The following is a 20744-nucleotide window of genomic DNA, read 5'->3' on the forward strand; positions in this document are numbered from 1 at the left end:
GAATCATTTAAAGACTACCTTTATTCAGTCTAATACTGACCCCCAGACTCTATACAGTGGTGCCTCGCTTAGTGATTGCCTCATTTAACAATGCATTCGCTTAGCGATGAGGTTTTTGGAGCGATTTTGCGCTCCGTTTAGCGATGTTCCCTATGGGGAAATTTCGCATGGCGATGTTCGGGACCTTGCCTCGCTTAGCGATGACAGTTTAGGTCCCCTGTTTCACTTAGCGATGTTCCGTTTTTGCTATTTTTAAAGTTTCTTAAAATGTTCAAAAACTGTTTTAAATGCTTGGAATAGTTAGTGGACCTTGTAAAACCTTTGCAAACTTAATTTGGCTTTGTTCTGACTCTTCGTTAATTTTTGGTGTATCTCCCCCCCCCCCATTGGAATGCATTGAACTGTAGGTTTGACAGCTGTAGGCTTCAATGCATTCCAATGGGGGAAACATTGTTTTGCTTAGCAATGTTTCCTATGGCGATTTTTGCTTAAGGACGGTAATCCGTTCCCATTGGAACGGATTAACCGATTTTCAATGCATTCCTATGGTAAATGGTGTTTCGCTTAGCGATGTTTTCCCATAGCGATGTTTTTTTGGGAACCAATTAACATCGTTAAGCGAGGCACCACTGTATTAACTAGACATACTAGTCTATCAGGAGACTCAAAGCAACAAATAGATTGTCAACAAGCGAACCTGATCTCGATAGATTTTGAAGATAATGAGGGGCACTATACTTATGATAACTCACAGATGCTCCAAATTGTACCCAGGTCTGTGACAACATCAGAACAAGAGGATTAAAGTCTTCATTATGTTCCTCCAAAGGATGTGTCCCAATCTGCTTTACTTCAGTATAATTCAATACAGGCAGGTCCCACTCAATGTATTTTCATGCCTCTTCCTGATATGCCTATCAGAAATGATTATCTGATAGACACAAGAGTCTCCATCATTTCAGGAGCTGATGGATTGATTCTTCAGAAATATGTGTCTGTTCTTTCATGTAATGTTGCAGGATGGAACTAAAAAAAGGTCTCTTTTATTAGATATCTCTCCAGATGTGACATTTTAATCTTACAAAAGACACAGGCTTTGGATGCAATATAATTAAATGGTTTTACTGCCCACCAGCAATGTGCTACCCCCAGTGATAAGAACTGCAGACCAAGGAGTGGCCTACTCATGCTTGGTTCTACCAAACTCTGTATGTCACTAAGCTCCCTACCTATAATCAATCTGCAATAAGAGTCATGGTGAAGTTCAACCAATGCTTAGTACTGTTTATAAATGTTGTGTATATCTTCCTCTACAACTTCTACATGCTCAGATTAAGTTGATTTGGCCAATGTTAGAAATTTACATTGAAAACCTCTTATCAACTTTCTCCATTTCCCAACTTATTATAGGGTGACTTTAATGCTAGGTTGGGGGCAAATGACAAGCCATCAGACGATGTATTGCAGAAGTCAAGAGGTAACAGGATCTGCCTTTTAAACCAGCTAATTATTTTTATAATTAGGGATGTGGTGGCACTGTGGGTTAAACCGCAGAAGCCTCTGTGCTCTAAGGTCTGTAGATCTTCAGCTGTAAGATCAAATCCACGTGATGGAGTGAGCGCCCATTGCTTGTCCCAGCTCCCACCAACCTAGCAGTTCGAAAGCATGCAAATGTGAGTAGATAAATAGGGACCACCTCCGTGGGAAGGTAACAGCGATCCGTGTCTAAGTCACACTGGCCATGTGACCACGGAAGATTGTCTTCGGACAAAACGCTGGCTCTATGGCTTGGAAACGGGGATGAGCACCACCCCCTAGAGTCAAACACGACTGGACAAAAATTGTCAAGGGGAACCTTTACCTTTACTAATTATTTTTATTTACTTTCAATACAAAAGTACTGTAGACCTATTACTCTTAGCCGGTTAAATGCTCTGCCATCAGCAGTCCAGGAGAGGAAGTTTAAAAAGATCCCAGCCAACACAAACGTCACAATTCTGGAAGAATAAACAGTAACGTGTGTGTGTATGTGTGGGTGTGTGTTTGTGCATTGCCTTTTTAATCTTCATTTTGAAAACCATTTATTGAACTTTGTTTAATGTTCAGAGGCATATTACACTTTTTTATTGCTTTCAGACCAAAATGCAGTGGTGCCTCGCACAACGAGCGCCCCGTAGTGCGATGAATTCGCTCTACGGGGACATTTTTTCGATCGCTAATGCGATCGCAGAGCGACGGCCCCAATGGGTGAAAATCGCAGAGCGAAGGTCGGTAAGTGGTTTGCTTACCGACCTTCGCTTTGCAACCCGCCGATCAGCTGTTCCGCGGCTACAAAATGGCTGCCGGAAGCCCCAAAATGGCCGCGCGCAGCGTTTTCGCGCCCTCATTAAGCGAAGGGAGGGCGCGAAAATGGCTGCCGGCCATAGAGGAGCATCGCTGTACCGTGAGTAAATCAGCCGATTGGAATGCATTAAACTAAGTTTAATGCATTCCAATGGCTTTTTTCTTTCCATACAGCGATGTTTCACACAGTGAGGGTTAATCCGGAATGGATTAACCTCGCTGTACGAGGCACCACTGTATAAGCTTGCTGCTAAACGTGTCAAAATTCTGCATGGCTACAGTTAAAATTTGTGAAGGAAGGGTTTTAGTTAATTAATACTTAGTTGTATTTAACAGTAGCAACTTTCTAAGAGGGAACACACTTGGTGCCACCTATGCCACTAGGAGATATTTAGTTATTTTGTTTTGTTTTGCAATGCGGATCCTTGGAATAACATATTTTATGTATTCATGGTTTGTTTTTCAGATACTGGTCATTAACTGTAATGAAGCTATCAAAACTTGGTGCTTTTTTTAAAAGTGTGATTAATACCCTACTACTGAACTTAAACATGAACCCTACTATCTGACAAGCATGGGGCTTTTATTTATTGACCATCTGAGCAAAATAGCTAGCAATAAGAAATCTAAGATTTCAACAGCTCATTATATTGGCAGCTGTCTTTAGCGGTTCTGGCAAACCATCTTGCAGACTGGCTGAACTTCTGTGACATCATGGAAAGTTCACAAGGGGATGAAACATTACAAATATTATGTTTCCAAACAGGGAAGTAAAGCATGATTTCCTTTTCCTCTGGGAAAAACCCTTTCAAGGGCATATTTATACACCAGTCTTTATCAAGAATTGATTTCCAGGACATATCGTTCCAATAGTACACAATACAAATCACAGAGGCAGGTGATAAATGCTTAGCAGAAGCCTGATAGCAGGACACTCTTGTTAGGGCTGGAGATGGTCCTTTATTCTTTGTGCATTATGGAATTATGAGGAGCTTGGGAGCAGGGGCAAAGCAGGCTCATATTTCACATGGACACATGAGTATAACATTCAGAGAACTGAGAGGGCAGCCAAGGACAAGTGGCTGAACAACTCTGGACTTAAGACAGCACTCCTCCCGGCTTCATGGCAATCACTTTGGAGAATCAATGAAGCTGCATATGGTGGGGACTTCTTTACCCCACTAGAGATAGGCTGAATGCCTGAAGACTCTTAGAGACGCATAAAGCAGGTCCCTTAGGTCGTTAATGATATCCTCTTTCCTTGCTTCTTCTGAGTGAGAAAGACCGACGACTAGTAATGAAATGGATAATATTGCATTTATTGCACAAAGTTCCCCTAAAATTGGGAATGGTTATTATAATACAAGTGCACATCTTGAGAAATAATATATACAAAAACACAGAAGATAACAAGTATGTACATTTTTCCCAGCATATTACACATACCACCATCTACATAATTTAGAGGAGACCAAAAACAAAACAAACAAAACCTTCTAAAACATCTACCTTTCCTAATAGGGACTTTAAAAGACGCAGTTTCAGAAATCCCACCTTGGACCACCCTCCCTCCTCTGCTTTGATTTCCCCCCAGCAGCCCTGTATTTGCAAGCTGGAATGGGGGGAAATTGTTAGTATTTCTGTGCAATACAATATGTTCAGCCTTAAAATTAAGACATATCAATGGACAGTGGGAATATTGCAAAAATCAAAGATTAGTTTTGTATATACATTGTTCAGAAAAGCATGATACATTAAGAGGTCAACACAACAGTGCTGTTATAGTTCCCTTTAAAAATTATTGTTTAAATCCAAACAAATAGATGTATGCAGTACCTTGGTTTTGCATGTACCATAAACAATTCATCAGTCACAGGAAAGCATGCCATCATGCTACAAAGTCTTTTGCACAGTAACATTACGTTCCAGCAACATCTTTAGAACAAACATTTAACACCACTACATGCATCTCCCGTGAACTGAACATGGGCAGGAGACAAGTGGTACCTGGTAGTATCCAGTGTGCCTCTGGAGGCTTCAGAGAGACTGTATCTATGGCAATGCTGATTATTGCTTGTGCAACTGATCATATCAAGTTGCGTTACTGCTCCTATGAGCCTCTACACTTGCCAAAGTGTGTAGGGTTAGGGTGCAAGGATTGATGCAGTGGCAAAACATCACCCTTTGTTGTGTTATACCGAGGTTCTCAGCTTAGAGGTGCTAGCTGGAATGGATGTTTCTGCAATAGCCTCTCTCGAATGATGTAGCCTAGCATCAGCACACACAACTGCCACACAGTAGCAGCTAGAGCAGCTGGGATAAATGACACTTGAAAGCAACCGAAAGCATGTGCCTCCATAAGCCACCGTGGAACCAAGCAAAATCATCAAAAAATTCTGGGGCATCTGGAAAAGCACCTTAATGGGAAGGAGGCCTCGGCCAGTCGTAGAATGCATCTTTTGCACACAGGAAATGTCAGATACAATCTCTTCCCTGGCATGTCTGCTCAAAAGATTGCTGATGAAAGCCTCTGTATAGGGCATTCCTTATCTTTACAAAAGTGATCCAGCCTCAGAGGCATCCTATACAGGGGGAGAAGAAAAATCTGCAGCATTATGTGAGAACACAAACCCCTGCTCCTGGTGGTACCCTAAGATCAGAGTGTACAGCTGCAACCTGCAACCCATTTCCTCAAAAGCAGAAGAGGAAGACTATTAATGGAGTACATGTATATTACAACTGTAGTTGTAATCCCTCATCCATCCTCAAACTGCTACTGTATAGTTATGGCTTGTGAAAATTCAACCAAAATAACACCTACAATATAAACAAAGGGAAAGAAAGGAGGAGTTAGCTGAATAAAAAAGAGAAAGGCTTCATATTTTAAAAGTCCAAGATAGCCCTCCCTACCCTGACAAACTGCAATAGAATTCCCATTATCCCCAGCCACTGTAGCCAATTCTGCTGGGGATGATGTGAGCTGTACTCGAGACACCTGTGATGCCCCAGGTTAGTGAAGGCTGATCTAAGCTCTGTGGTCTAGAAGTAGCGAGAGTCATTCAAGAAACAGTAGTTCTCCGAGGTAGCAACGTTGGTCTGTTTCAGCACATACAAGAAGAACAAGACCAAGCAAACAAGCTTCAAGAGGGTTTTAATCCATGAAAGCTTACACTGACATCTCTGAGTCTTAAGGATGCCACAAGATTTGGGATTCTGTTTGCTGTTTTGTGTTTTTCTTTTTAAAACAAATGCAGTAAACTCACTGGAGCTGGGCTCAAGCTGCGATCCTGAAACCTCCCGTGAGACTTAAATTGCATCCCCCTCAGTAGCCAGTTGTTTTCAGCACAGCAACCATAATCTGAGGATGATTGTTGTAGGTTTCTTCTTTCTAATGTTTCACCAGTCTGTGTGGCCAGCATCTCCAGAGGACAAGAGTCAGAACTCTGTCTGTGTTCTGGTGTCCTCTGAAGTTGCCGACCACAGAGACTGGCGAAACGTTAGGAAGAGAAAAACCTCCAGAACATGGCCAAACAGCCCGAAACACCTACAACAACCATCAAATCCCGGCCGTGAAAGCCTTCGAGAATACATAACCTAAGGAATTGGTTCATTTTGTTTAAGCCTTCTGCAAGTGCACTTCTCTACACCAGTGGTTCCCAACCTTGGGTCACCCAGTTGTTCTTGGACTGCAGATCCTAGAAGCCTTGACCACCAGCTGTGCTGGCCAAGATTTCTGGGAGTTGCAGTCCAAGAACAGCTGGGCGACCCAAGGTTGGGAACCACTGATCTACACAGAGTGTCCAGAGAGATTAATATTTCCTAGATACAGTTGTTTTTTTGAGAGAGAAAATTAAAAACTTGCAAGAATTAACAAGGTATATAAATGTTAAAAAATACTAAGTACGTGCCTTAGATTGGTTATTTGGTAATCAGTATCAACTTTTGTTTACAGAGAGGCCTCTACACTGTTTGAATTAATATCTTGGTTCAATTAAAAATGTGTTATCTAGCCATATGGTGGTGATAGCAAAGGCTGTAAAAGTCTCCTGCACATATAGAACGCTTGATCAAGGTGGTCTGCAGCATCCCTGAATCAAATTACCTTTCACTGCAACAAACCATTTACCCTCATTTAAGGACAAGACCAAGTTCATCTGTTGGCAAATTTTATCTGAAGTGCCAAATTTTATCTGCCAGAGGTTCTCCAAGGCCACTATTTTCACACATACTTGTTCAAGCAACAGTCTGATCTGCAACAAGTTTAGCAACATAACTGTTACTGAACAAGACTGACTTTCTAGGAAAAATCCAGGAAGAGAGAATACCGTATTTTTCGCACCATAAGACACACTTTTTTCCCACAAAACGGGGGTGGAAAGTCTGTGCGTCTTATGGAGCGAAGAAAACAGATTATATTTTCCTGTTTTCTTCTCCTAAAAAATTGGTGCATCTTATGGAATGGGTCTTATGGAGCGAAAAATACGGTATGTTAAGTAAGCAGACAGACAGAAGTGCAGTTGCGGAAACGGCTCTGATCCTGCTGCAGGGATGCGATCAATGGTATCCTCAGTCCTGCAATGATAGCCCAAAAGATGTTCCAAGTGTATAATGGAGGGAGGCCTTGCTACTGGAAATGGGGTGGGATGAGGTGAGGAAATTAGCGCTGATAGTGTTGTGGAAAAGTATGCCTGCCTGGTAAACAAAAGCCAAAAGGAAGACAAGGAGCTCCAGTACTAGAAGGGGTGAACAGTGAAGTAGATATTCTCCAAAGGGGGGGGGGAGAAAGAAACTCATAAAGAAAATGCTCTAAAATGACAGAGCACAGCTTCAGAAGATGGAATAGGATGTTCTCTTTTTCATTTTTACAAGCTGTGTGAGCGCTAATGCAGAAAAAGAAAAAACTGACTACCTATGGAAATGTTAAAGGATAACTTTCTTAAAAACCCTCAAATACAAAGGCTGTTATCAGGGATGTCAGAACCCTCTTGCCTGTCACCGTCTCAATGCAAAGGAGAGCCGTCAGAAGAGAAGGAGGACTGCTACGTGTAGTGAATCTTCCACGTGATGGGGCACCCTAATTTTTTAGTCTCCAGTTAGGTCAAGAGATTCCGTGTGTGACTGGGGCTTGATCCCCACCCCCACCCCCAGAGAAGTCCTTTCCCCGACAAAGACACAGTAACAGGTAGAGAAGTGAGGCTAGAACCTTTTCCCTGCTCACACAGGGAGCATTTTTCTGAACACCAGAATAGGGCTTGTAAATACAGGCGTAGTGGTAGAAAGACATCTCTAGCTAGGCCAACCCCAGAAAACAGCATAAGAATTATCAAGGGCACTGCCATCTCTTGGAAAAGTAAAATGTTTATGTGAGCCCTGAGAAATATCCAGCATGGTATATGTTATTTTAGTAAATTAAGGAAATACACATATTTGATTTTTATGGTGTAATGATGACGTATTAAATCCAGAAAAAAACCCTCTTAATGTATTTAATAAAATACATGTGTTTAACAAGGCCTGACAAGATGCTAGGGAAAATTAGAAAACACTTTTAATGCAGTGTTCTGTTAATTAATCTGAGGTAGTAAACCAGTTTAGAACATCATCTATTGATCTACTGTAAATATTTCTTATTCACTGATGGGTCCTCGTCAGATACAGTGGGGTCTCTACTTAAGAACTTAATCCGTATTGGAAGGTGGTTCTCAAGTTGAAAAGTTCTTATGTTGAATCTGCATTTCCCATAGGAATGCATTGAAAACCATTTAATCCGTATCTGCTCTTTTCCGTCCATAGAAACTACAGTGGAACCTCTACTTAAGAACTTAATCCGTTTTGGAATGGTGTTCTTAAGTTGAAACGTTCTTAAGTTGAAGCAAGATTTCCCATAGGAATGGACTGAAAACCAATTAACCCGTTCTGGCTGTTTTTTTGTTATGTAGAGGTGCATTCGTACATTGAAGCATTAGTTCCCATAGGAACTAATGCAAAGCTGGTTAATACGTACTCTACCACTAGGGGGAGAATTTTTTTTAACCTAAGATGACCTAAGGTTAAAAAAAGAGCAGGAAAGGTTTTTTTCCTGTTCTTATCTTGGATTTCTGTTCTCAAGTAGAAGCAAAATTTAGCAAATGGAGCTGTTCTTAAGTTGGATTGTTCTTAAGTAGAGACGTTCTTAAGTAGAGACCCCACTGTAGCTTTATCATTTAATCAGGGACAAAAATATAAATACTGGGTCATAAAAGAAAGGCATAATGATTTACAATTACAGCTTCTCTCTTTGTATTTAGGGCTTCAATCCTATACAAACTTCGGACAAAAGTTAACACTTGCTTTACTTAAGTTAAGAGTACACTGATTGAAATAAACAGGACTGAAATTAGCTGTGGATAACAAGTCCTACTCATTTCAGTGGCCTCATGTAAGAGTGATGTTGGATTTAGCTCTTATCTGGAATTCAGTCCCGCTGAATTCATTGGGACTTCTAAATACACAGAAGACTATGCTGTCAGCTAACTTCATTGTAAAATGTTGGCATCCTGCTGATATTTATAGGATTTTCTTTTCAGTTAAGTACGTACTTGAAGTCTTGAATTTTAAAGGTATTTAAGGAAATTAAATTTTTCTTACTTCATCCCAAATAGGGAAAGATCAAGATGAAGAAATTCTTAGGGGGTTGAAGAAAGAAAGAAACTGACAGGTTACCTACCTATAATTGTAATTCTTTGAGTGGCCCTCTGTGATTCACACTATGGATAATCTGTACATGTACGGAGCCTCATAGGAATATTCTAGAGCTTCTGCAGTAGCAAAGGAAAATACATTAGCATAGACCTGTTGGGAAATGGTTCTGCAGCAGCAGAAAAGAGAGTTTATTACTGTATGTAGCTATATCTATAAGTCTATGTACTCTCCATATATCTATAGGCAACAGGAAGAAGCATATTTCCTCATTTCCTATTGCATTGTAATAGGATAGGTTTTGCTGTATAAGCTGTTTGATAGGCTGAAACTGCTGAAAGTAGGCGTTCTTATAGGCAATAAATCACTCTGACAGTGGCTGGAGAGAGCTGAGCTGATAAAGCTGAGGGAGAAACCGAAAGAGAAAATAGAAGAACACTGCAGAGAGAAGCTGTGAGGCAGTTCAGTTTTCTCCCCAGCTAACAGAAAGAACAGTCTCTCCCCAGCAAACTGAAAGAGCTAAACAAAGCGAAGTCTTCTGTCTTTGGGAGTCATTTATTTTTCAGCACACACTTCTTCGAGCCGGCCTCGCAATAAGTGGTGCTCCCGTGTGATCGAACATAAGAAAAGGGCCATCAATCTTCAGTTACGACCACAGAACGACAGTACTTGTGTTCTGCCCTACCACCTCGCTCTGCACGAGCTCAGCGCGCTAATCATCCTTTTAAAGGATCCCAAAGGGTGAGTAGGTTGGTCAAATTCAGATACATACAATGGGCTCAGGATTATCCCAAGACCAAAAGGCTTTCGTAGATGAACTGTTCTTTCTAATTACAAGCCATGGCCACCCAGCCACAAAGAAAGAGCTAGAAGACTTAGTTTTGGCCATATATTCATGTTGTCCATGGGTCCCTGAGAGTGGCACCCTTGACTTAGAACAATGGATGAAGATTGGGAGCACATTTCAAAATGACCCAAAAATTACTTCACGCATTCTTTTTAGTTGGTGCAAAGTGAGGGCTTCTCTTAAGTATCTTTCCCCAAGGAACATCCTTTTCAATCAACAAATGGAATGTGGGGCCATGTCCATGTACCCTCCTTTGCCACAGATCCTACCTCCAGCACCTAGTGCATCCCTATTGCCATCTGCACCTCCATTGCCTTCTCAGTATGATTCCTACCACAGTAGGAAGAAGCCTCCTGATAGACTGGACAATGATGACTTTAGCACTCCTGACCTATTTCTACAAAATGACCACAATGCACCTTTAAGAACAACCCCTGTGGTAACCCCGATTGCAGCTTCTCTGTCCGCTGCGCTAATTGACTCTGGGGATACAGCACACCCAATGATTTCTGCATTTCCCATCATCCGGGGGACCCCTGCTGTCGCTGCAATTCCTGCTGCGGGCGGGAATGCTGCGATCCCTGGTGCAGCCGCGGTCCCGGACCGATATGAACCCATCCCAATGAAACTGATCAAGGACTTGTTGCAGGCTGTTAAAGAATATGGCCCTCATGCACCCTACACCAAAGCCTTACTGGAAAATTTGTCAGAACAGAAGCTGACACCTAATGATTGGAAACTGGTTGCTCGTTCATTATTGCCTCCAGCTCAGTCGCTGTTAATTTTGGATGAAATGCGACACTTGGCAACGGAGCAAGCTGAACAAAATGCCCAGTCAAACCAAGCAGTCATAAACAGGGTTACCAGGGATCAACTTATTGGTGATGGGCAGTTTCAAACAACAGCCCAACAACTTGGCCTTTCAGACCTTGCCATTGAACAGCTTGCCAAAATTATGAAAAAAGCATGGGCCAAGTTGCCAGTGTCTACTGAGGGGCCATCACCTGGATTTACAACCATTCGACAAGGCCCTACAGAATCATTCTCTGACTTTGTTAGTCACCTGATTACAGCAATAGAAAGGCAAATTGATAACCATAAGGCACGTTCTATGCTTCAAAAACAGCTGGCCTTTGAAAATGCTAATGATGACTGCAGAAAGGCACTGACTCCCATTTATAGCAACCCAGAAACCACTATTCAGGATATGTTAAGAGTCTGTCAAAATGTGGGGTCTATTTCTCATAAGGCAGCTATGTATGCTGCAGCACAACAAGCATCTATACCAAAGCTTCCTCAACTGAAGATTCCATCTACTCTGACCTTAGTACAATTACAAAGCCTACTAGGAAATATTAATTGGGCTAGACCTTTCCTGGCTCTCACCACGAAAGAACTTTCTCCATTATTCGACGCTCTCTCTGGTCACACATCGCCGGCGGATGTCCTTCCTATCACGGAGCCAATGAAGCAAGCGTTTCAATTTGTTTCTCACCGCCTTAAACTTCAAGCCGTTGATCGACTACTTCCAAACTCTTCTCATCTTTCATGTGCTATTTTATCTACTCCTTCACTCCCTACAGCCATCCTGTATGCTCCTGTCACGTCTGAAAGGATTGCCATAATTGAATGGTTGCATCTTCCTCACACACCTTCTCGCAAACTCTATCCATTTGTCACAGCTGTGGCAGACCTGTTTTCTAAGGCCCGTTCTCGTTGTGTTCAGTTGATTGGTTCTGATATTGACTGTGTTTATTTTTCTTTCAGGCAAGGGGATGCTGAACGTCTTCTACAAAATTCAGTTGATTTTCAAATTGCATACGCCGACTTTCTCAGCAAAATCATTCCTAATCCTCCAAAGGACAAACGTATAACTTTGCTGTCTCTTGTTCCCTATACTTTAACCACTTGCTTTGCAGATCATCCATTGCCTACAGCGACTACCGTGTTCACGGATGGCTCACCAAGCAAGGGCGTTGTCACCTGGCAGGACGAAAGTGGTAACTGGGTTCCTCAATTTACATCTTCTCATACTTCTGCTCAACGGTCGGAACTTGCTGCTGTTATTCTTGCCTTTCAAATATTTGCTCACCAGGACTTTAACCTAATTGTGGACACTCAGTACGTATTTCGACTACTGTTACATTTGCCTTTCTCCTATCTTGCTCCCTCGATGGACAAGGAACTGTATGGCTTGTTTTCCACTTTGCAGTCTCTGCTTCAGTCACGCATCAATCAGTGTTTTGTTTTTCACATTCGCTCCCATTCTAATTTGCCTGGGTTCCTTGTCCAGGGAAATGCGGTGGCGGATTCATTTTTACATGACATCCCTGAGACCTTTCACCTTTTTGATGATCCTATTTCTTCGCATGGGATGTTTCATCAATCTGCTAAGACTCTTCATAAACAGTTTAATATTCCCATGGCTCAAGCTCGGGACATTGTCTCAGCCTGTTCATTCTGTACTACCTCTCCTTTGAATCTGCCTTTTGATGCTGTTAACCCCCGTGGAGAACATTCTAATGAGATTTGGCAAATGGACGTAACTCATACTCCATTGTTGTCCCCGTTCTCTAAGCTTCATCTCACTGTTGACACTTATTCAGGTTTTATTTGGGCGACACCAATGAAAGGAGAAACTACTAGACACGTCATCCAGCATTGTGTTCGCACATTTGCTGTCATGGGCCGACCAGACTTGATCAAAACTGACAATGGGCAGGCTTATGTTTCAGATGCCTTTTCTCAATTTTGTAAACAATGGGGAATTAGGCTTAAACATGGGATTCCTTTCAACTCTACAGGTCAAGCAATTGTAGAGCGTGCTCATTTAACCTTTAAATCCCTTCTTCAGAAACAGACCTCTGGGAAGAATGTTCCTGTAGTTGACATCCCTATAGCTGTTGCTCATGTATTGTACACATTAAACTTTTTGCTGTTTCCTCACAATAGGAACCACACTCCTGTTGAGCTTCATTTTAGGTCCCAGGAGCAGCTGCCGCGACCCTTGGTGTCATATCGTCAGCCACCGGACCCTACCTGGAAGGGCCCGGCCGAGCTGATCACCTGGGGACGTGGATATGCGGCGATTGCTTTGGACAAAGGAGCTGTGTGGATTCCTGCACGATGTGTTCGACCATGGCGCACTGCGCTTCCAAAGGAAATTGTGGACTCATAATGTGCTTAGTGTTATTATTGATCTTTTCCTGCGGTCAGAGTATTTCTTTAGGACCATGGCAGGACAATTATTATTTTAAAGAGATAAGTAAGGTGTCTGAAATTCTGAAGTGGCGCTACCTGGAATTATCGCAGTTTACTAAAGTTATCTAATTTCACTGAAGCCATGTTTAATGAAACCATCGTGCTTTAAAGCTTCTAAATTCAGAGCTCAGCAAACTATGTTCAGTTGCGTTGCAGAATCGCCAAGCTTTAGATGTCATGTTAGTGGACCTGGTTGCGTACCCTTGTTATGTATATCATTATTATAATTGTAATTTTAGTTATTTAATGTTGCGTTATTCAATGTTTGCCTGCTCTTGTATCTACACTGCTATCCTACTGTCGTTGAACCATCCCATCAGATTCTCTTAGCCCTAAGCGATTGTATCAGGCTAGATGACTATAATCCTTTGCTTAAATAAACAACGGAGGGAATGTTGGGAAATGGTTCTGCAGCAGCAGAAAAGAGAGTTTATTACTGTATGTAGCTATATCTATAAGTCTATGTACTCTCCATATATCTATAGGCAACAGGAAGAAGCATATTTCCTCATTTCCTATTGCATTGTAATAGGATAGGTTTTGCTGTATAAGCTGTTTGATAGGCTGAAACTGCTGAAAGTAGGCGTTCTTATAGGCAATAAATCACTCTGACAGTGGCTGGAGAGAGCTGAGCTGATAAAGCTGAGGGAGAAACCGAAAGAGAAAATAGAAGAACACTGCAGAGAGAAGCTGTGAGGCAGTTCAGTTTTCTCCCCAGCTAACAGAAAGAACAGTCTCTCCCCAGCAAACTGAAAGAGCTAAACAAAGCGAAGTCTTCTGTCTTTGGGAGTCATTTATTTTTCAGCACACACTTCTTCGAGCCGGCCTCGCAATATAGACCCCTCCCCCCGGTATATGTACCCTTTTGCCAAGATTCTCTCTTCAATTAGGTCAACCACCGCGTAAAGAAAAGGGCGTGACAGTGGGGAGGCTGGGTTGGGATGTGTGAATCACAGAGGTCCACTCGAAGAACTACAATTACAGGTAGGTAACCTGTCGTTCTTCTTTGCAGCCTCTGTGAATCACACTATGGGTGAATAAAAAGCTCTGTACCCGGAGGAGGGTTTCACGCCAAGGTAGATGATAACACAGCATGCCCAAAAGCAGCATCAGATTACTGCCGAACATCCAATGTGTAGTGACTGATAAACGTGGACGGCTGTGACTATGTGGCAGAGGCGCAGATGTCTGGTACGGGGACGCTCCGAAGAAACGCTGTAGATGTCGCCAACGCCCTAGAATGAGGACGGATACTCTGTGGTGCTGGAACTCAAGCAAGCTGATAAGCAGGCTGGATGGTAGACGCAACCGAGTTAGATATTCTCTGTGAGGTAACTTGAAGACCATTGGCCGGAAGTTGGTAGCTGACAAAAAGTCTAGCTGAGCATCTGAAGGATTGAGTGCGGACTATGCAAAAGCCAAAGCCTGTCTTACATCTAGAGCATGAAGGATCGTTTGTTGATGAGTAGGAGGAGATGGAAAATAGAAGAACCAAAGGTTGGGATAGCTGGAACTGGGAGACAACCTTGGGTAGAAAAGAAATATTTACAAGAAGTTTAACCTTATCTGGGTAAAACTGGAGATAAGGGTAGTCAGACGTTAAGGCCGCAAATTCACTAGGACGTAGAGCTGACATGATGGCCGCAAGAAATATAGTTTTGGAGGTAAGTAACCTGAGGTTAGTTGACCCAGGGGCTCAAACGAGACCCTTGTGAGTTGTTGAAGGACCAGTGTCAGTGACCACTGAGGTGGTGGAAGGTGGACATCTGTGGTACAGGTATGATAGTCCCTTGAGGAAATGTTTCAGAGTAGGGTGTCTGAAAACGTTAGCTGCCTGAGAGGTTGGTGGTTGATAAGCCGCAATTGCAGAAAAGTAGACCTTGAGGGACAAGAGACAAAGACCCTTAGTTTTTAACTGCAATAAAAAACATAAGACAGTGGTAAGAGAGGAGCTGGTTGAGGAGAAAGATGATACTGCAGTAAAATATATTCGCGAAGGCTTTCACGGCCGGGATCTAATGGTTGTTCTGGATTTTTCGGGCTCTTTGGCTGTGTTCTGAAGGTTGTTCTTCCTGACGTTTCGCCAGTCTCTGTGGCTGGCATCTTCAGAGGAAAGCAACCTGTACTCTCGTGTAGTTGGCTTGGGAGTGCAGTATTTATGGCTGTGAGATAGGCTTTTGTCTTTTCCTGTAGATGGGTGATTAGTGTGTATTGTTGTGCTAAGGGGAAGAGATTATCTGTTCCTGTGGTTGATGGGTGTCATTAGCTGGTCTTTTGTGTGTAGTGATCCCCTGTCCTTGTGGGTGGGTAGAGTTTGTTGACCTTTTGCATGTAGTATGTTTGATAGCTGGGAGCCAAGTTTCGTTGAGCTTCATACTTTCCTCTTTTTTGTTGAAACTGTGCTTGTGCTTGTGGATTTCAATGGCTTCCCTGTGCAGTCTGACGTAATGATTGCTGGTGTTGTCCAGTATTTCAGTATTTTGAAATAGAATTTCATGTCCAGTTTGTTTCAGGGCATGTTCAGCTACTGCAGATTTTTCTAGTTGTTTTAGTCTGCAGTGTCTCTCATGTTCTTTGATTCCGGTGTGGATGCTTCGTTTTGTGGTTCCAATATATACCTGGCCACAACTGCAAGGTATTAAGTATACTCCTGTGGTGGTGAGGGGGTCCCTTCTTTCCTTTGCTGACCGTAACATTTGTTGTATTTTTGTGGTGGTCTTGAATACTGTTTGTAGGTTGTGTTTTTTCCAAATTTTCTCCATGCGGTCCGTGACCCCTGCAGTAAAAGCTTGAAAGTTTTTCTATTTATACATATAGGCCTTCCTAGATGAAGGTTTCTTTGCATGATGAATGACATACATCAGTGAGGCCAAATTCTCCACACTGCAAGATAAAGAGCAGGGAGATCTGTGGAGAATTTGATTTTTGTTGTGTATGAGCAGGTGAGGTAGATGGGGCAGGTGATAAATGTCAGATGACAGCTGATGGAGAATTGGGAACCATGGCTGTCGCAGCTATCATGGAGCTATCAGGATAACATTGGACCTGTCCTGCTGAAGCCGGACTACAACTTTGTGGAGAAGCTGGAACAGCGGAAACAGGTAAATGAGTGACTTGGGCCAATGGCCGATGAATGCATCTCCATGGGAGTTCTTGCCTACTCCTGCGTGGGAGCAGTAACAGTATTTCCAGTTTATCTGGGAGTCAAAGAGGTCGATGGTGGGTTTGCCCCATCATTTGCACAAGGAGAGAAAAACAGATTGATCTAGCTCCCATTCATGGGCTTGCGATTCTTTTCGAGTTAGGAAATCGGCCAGATTGTTGTCTTGACTGGCTATATGTATTGCCATGAGACAAATGTGATGAGAGAGGCACCATTCCCACAGGTTGACAACAAGGTATAAAAGACTTGAGGAGTGAGTGTCCCGTTGTTTGAGAATATAATATATCATGGTGGCATTGTCTGTGGCTATCTGAGCCATTTTGCTGACAAGATGTTTTTTGAAAGCTTTGCAAGCTTTTATTACTTTTAGCAGTAAGAGTTCTAGCTTGTTGATATGGAGCAGTTTCTCTCTTTGTGACCACCGGGCATAGATTTGCAGAGATCAGCAATGGGCACCCCAACCGGTAAGGCTGGCATCTGTAGTAACTTGGATTTGTGGGCAGGGTTGTTGAAAGGGCCGTCCCACCGTCAGGTTCTGAGTGGAGTGCTACCATGTAAGCTGGGAGGCGAGTTCTGGAGTGACTTGCAGCAATGTATGTGGTGAGTGTGTCAATGGGTTGAACAAGGCTAGGAACCATGCCTGGAGTTATCTTATTTTGAGGCGAACATGCTGAACCACAACAGTCATGGACACCACAGTGCTTAAAAGACATCGGGTGGTTAAAGCAGATACAAGTGCATGCCGAGTGCAGGAACGTAGTAAGGAGATTAGATTGAGGTGTCTGTTGGAAGAAACGCGCAAGGATGTTTGGAGTCTATAATTGCTCCTATATAATGAACCAGCCTTGTGGGTTTTAACTTGGATTTGTGTAGATTTACTGCAAGGCCAAGATCCTGGAGAAGAGACAAACTGAAGTGAATGTCTTGTGCTTTGTGATGGGAGCATGCTATGAGCAGCCAGTCATCGATGTATGGGGAGATGTGAATTTTGTGAAGTGTGAGGTAAGCTGCCACAGGGGCCATGCATTTGGTGAATACTTGGGGAGCTGTTGTGAGTCTGAATGGAAGTCCTTTGAAATGGTAGGCCCAAGTTCGAGTTGGAAGCATAGGTAGGGCCCATGAGAAGGATGAATGGAGACATGAAAAATAGGTGTGTCTTAGGTCTGTGACTGTGAACCAGTCTTTTCTGTGGAGTAAAAGGAGGACAGACTTGAGGGTAACCATGCAGATCTTGATGGTAGTGATGTACTGATTTAGCTCTATGAGGATGGGGTGAAGGCCTCCATCTTTTTGGGGGATGGTGAAATAGCGAGAGAGAGAAACCTATGACTGCATGTCATAGTGGTATTGGTTCTATGGCACCTTTGAGTGGTAACGACTGTATTTCTTCTTGTAGAGTTTGCAACGGAGGTGTGATGGTGGGGGAAGCTGGTGGAATTTGATGTGGTACCCGTTTCTTATGATGGAGAGCACCCAGGCATCTGTAGTGATGTCTTTTAATGTAGATAAGTGCTTCTAAAGGGCAGAAGGAGAGGTGGGAGGTGGTATTGGGATCTCGGCTGGTTGGATGTCAAACATGATGCTTAGGCTTAAGGTCATTGCGCATAGTTGTGGTTTGTTGGCAAGGTTTGGCTTGGTAACGTTGTTGTTTGTAGTAAGGCACATAAGATGTTTGTCTTTGAGGTTCTTGTTGAAATTTCTGATACGAGGTGTAAGGGCTGTGTCACTGATTGCGCTGCTGGTATGTAGGGTAGACTCCTGAATGCCTGGCGGCTGTCCTCCTTTTCTGAACATTCTCAAGAAAAGAAAAAAAATAATGTTATCAGTGTCGGCATTGAAGAGACCAACTCCATCGAATGCGAGATCTTTAATGCATGCACACGTGTCCTTGGCTAGACATGGGGTTCTAGGTTGAGAGAAACATTGAAGCGCTACAGAAGTAGCCGTTGATTTAAGAGCGGCATCAACTGTGTGTCTAGCGGATAGCATCTGTTGTTTCACCATCGAAAGACCCTCTTATTGAAATAAAGGTAGACATATTGTCCAGAGAAAACATTGGTAGGCTCCCTTAGCTCCCTGATAGTTAGCAACTCTCATGATGAAGGTGGCAGAAGAGTATAGCCATCTGCCCATGGAGACAATGTGCCTGCTGTCTTTATTAGGTGGTATTAGTATTTGTCTGTGTTGAGAGTGAGATTGTGAAGCTTTGACAAATATGGAATTGGGAGCTGGTTGTTTCTGTAAAAAGACTACGCCTGGGTCATGTACTCGATAAAGGTCGTCTATGCATTTTGACTGAATGAAATGCTGTGTTTGGTCCAAGAATGTCTAGCTGTGCTCAGCAGAGAAAGGAGCATGGAAATATGGACTGGTGTGAGATGAGATCATAAAGATGATCTGCTGCTCCAGTAGTGGGTCTGCGGATTTGTAGGTCGAGGGATTTGGCCATACGAATCATTAGTTGTGCATAGGTTTGAAAATCCTCTCCTGGTGACAGATGGTCTGTGTCTGCCAGGTTAGAAACCAGCGATGTTAAAAGTCCTGATGGTGTTTGAGGCCTGGAACCATGACCAGATGGGTCAGCATCATGCCTCGAGTCAATTAACTGTCGATCAATATCAATGCTGAGCGACTGGTCCTCAAAATATAGGTGTTGACGTCAAGTTGTTGATGTTGAAGGACTGTTGGTGGACAGTGGTCGATATTGAGGGATGTCGATCAGTATGGACATCAAAGGTGCATCAATGAACAGGGGTTGATAGTGAGGGTCTTTGATCGGCATGGACGTCAAAGGTTCGTCCATGGACAGGGGTCGATAGCGAGGGTCTTTGACTGCTGCCGACATGGAAGGTGCATCCATGGACAGCATTCAATATAGAGGATCGTCAGTATCGAAAGGGTTGGTATTGAGGTGTGTCAAAATGGAGGGTGCTGTCAGTGTTGAGACAGCTGCCGAGGTGGTAAAGGCGTCGATGGACCACACTGTATTATGGTGGAATAGACAGATGCTGGTGACACTGAGTGGGATGAGCACTTGCGGTCCCCATAACGGAGAGGAAAATAGCAACTTGCCGGTGCTGCAATGTGCCCAGAACCGAGGAGTATTGATTGGCTTAGTTGGGTCTCTTAGGTGCCAGCAGATAAGATGTGCCAGGTAGTCCTGGGTGATCATGGTAATAAGATTGCTTCAACACAAAAGGCTCCCTAGCATAGACATCCTGCAGGGGCACGCTGGCGGACTAGGAAAAGCAACTGGCTGATAGTGTTTGGCGGGCTTCTCCATTAGGCACCTTCTGGGGCAAATGGCATCCCGATGATGGTGCTGAGCATGATCTCTTTCTGCGCGAGAAGGCAAGTGGACGCTCATATAGGCTTGGTGCATTTGTTGATGTGCAGGAGGCCAAGGTGGTAGAGGGGCAGAGTAAGGCACAGTTTCTAGTTGCGTTTAGCGCCATGGATGTCTGGCAAGGCAATTTGTGAAGACTCATTCGGAGAGCCCAAGGATTGTTGCGAGCTATCAGGGGAAGCCATGAGTTGATCAACATGCTGTTCCCATTTGGGAGACTGTGATGGTGAGGTTGATGAGGTGGAAGTGCCTCCTCATCTGAAAGAGAACCGATGCAGATGAGGTTCCCAGACTCCGGTGGTTGTGGAGTCAGGGAAATGGTTGTGGAAGGCTTCGGTTTCAAAGACTTAGGAGGTGATGGTTCCAGTACCTAGGAAGCATCCATGGACGGTTTTCTCTTAGAGGCTGTTTTCGATGTCGAGGGTTTCAATGTAAAATGTTTGGCTTTGTGCATTCGCGTGACCGATATCGAGGGCAGAGTAAGTTGTTGATGATTAGAGCAAGATGGAGTAGCTGACGGGCACTATTTTGTCGCTTCGGAAACAGCTTCATCCATGGCTTTAGAGATTGCTCCCAGAGCCAAAGCTTGAGTCTAGAGAGGCGACTGCAGAGAACTCCACGTTTAAAGTTTCTGCAGTGAGGGGAAGAGAAAGTTTGATGGCCTCACCAAGGCAAAAAGGCGTTTAGCATGGCCGTCAGAGAGTGGGATCTCGTTATCACAGGCTACGCAGCTTTTAAATGGGACTGAAAAGGCCATGAACCGAGAACTGGTTCAGAAAAGAAACTAACGAAAAGTTGGGGGGTGGGACACTTCAGCCTTAAGGCCGGAGTGTATCTTTTGAAAATAATAAGGATAATAATAATAAATAAAATTCAATGACCTTCCTTCTTTCGTTTTCAGATTTCTCACAGAAGCAATGATTGAGGCTCTCAACATGGCAGTTGAAAGAAACTGAAGGGAGAGCCTTGATGTCAAGGTACATATACCAGGGGGGAGGGGTCTATGCTAATGTATTTTCCTTTGCTACCACAGAAGCTCTAGAATATTCCCACAAGGCCCCGCGCATACACGGATTACCCACAGTGTGAATCACAGAGGCCACAAA

General features: G+C 43.3%; 2 long non-coding RNA genes across 2 annotated transcripts in view; one reads left to right on the top strand and one right to left on the bottom strand.

The window, feature by feature from the left end:
• LOC144586832 (uncharacterized) overlaps positions 1–20744 on the top strand; it is a 58451-nt gene extending 37707 nt beyond the window's left edge. Inside the window, exon 2 of the long non-coding RNA XR_013541886.1 lies at positions 20540–20744. This is a non-coding gene — a long non-coding RNA (uncharacterized LOC144586832). The remainder of the gene's footprint in view (positions 1–20539) is intronic.
• LOC144586831 (uncharacterized) lies at positions 7213–18059 on the bottom strand. The gene is made up of 2 exons (XR_013541885.1): positions 13970–18059; positions 7213–9174 (listed from the first exon to the last, which is right to left on the bottom strand). It is a non-coding gene; the product is annotated as an uncharacterized LOC144586831 (long non-coding RNA).

This window comes from Pogona vitticeps, chromosome 2, assembly GCF_051106095.1.
Source record: "Pogona vitticeps strain Pit_001003342236 chromosome 2, PviZW2.1, whole genome shotgun sequence".
NCBI classification, from domain to species: Eukaryota; Metazoa; Chordata; class Lepidosauria; order Squamata; family Agamidae; genus Pogona; species Pogona vitticeps.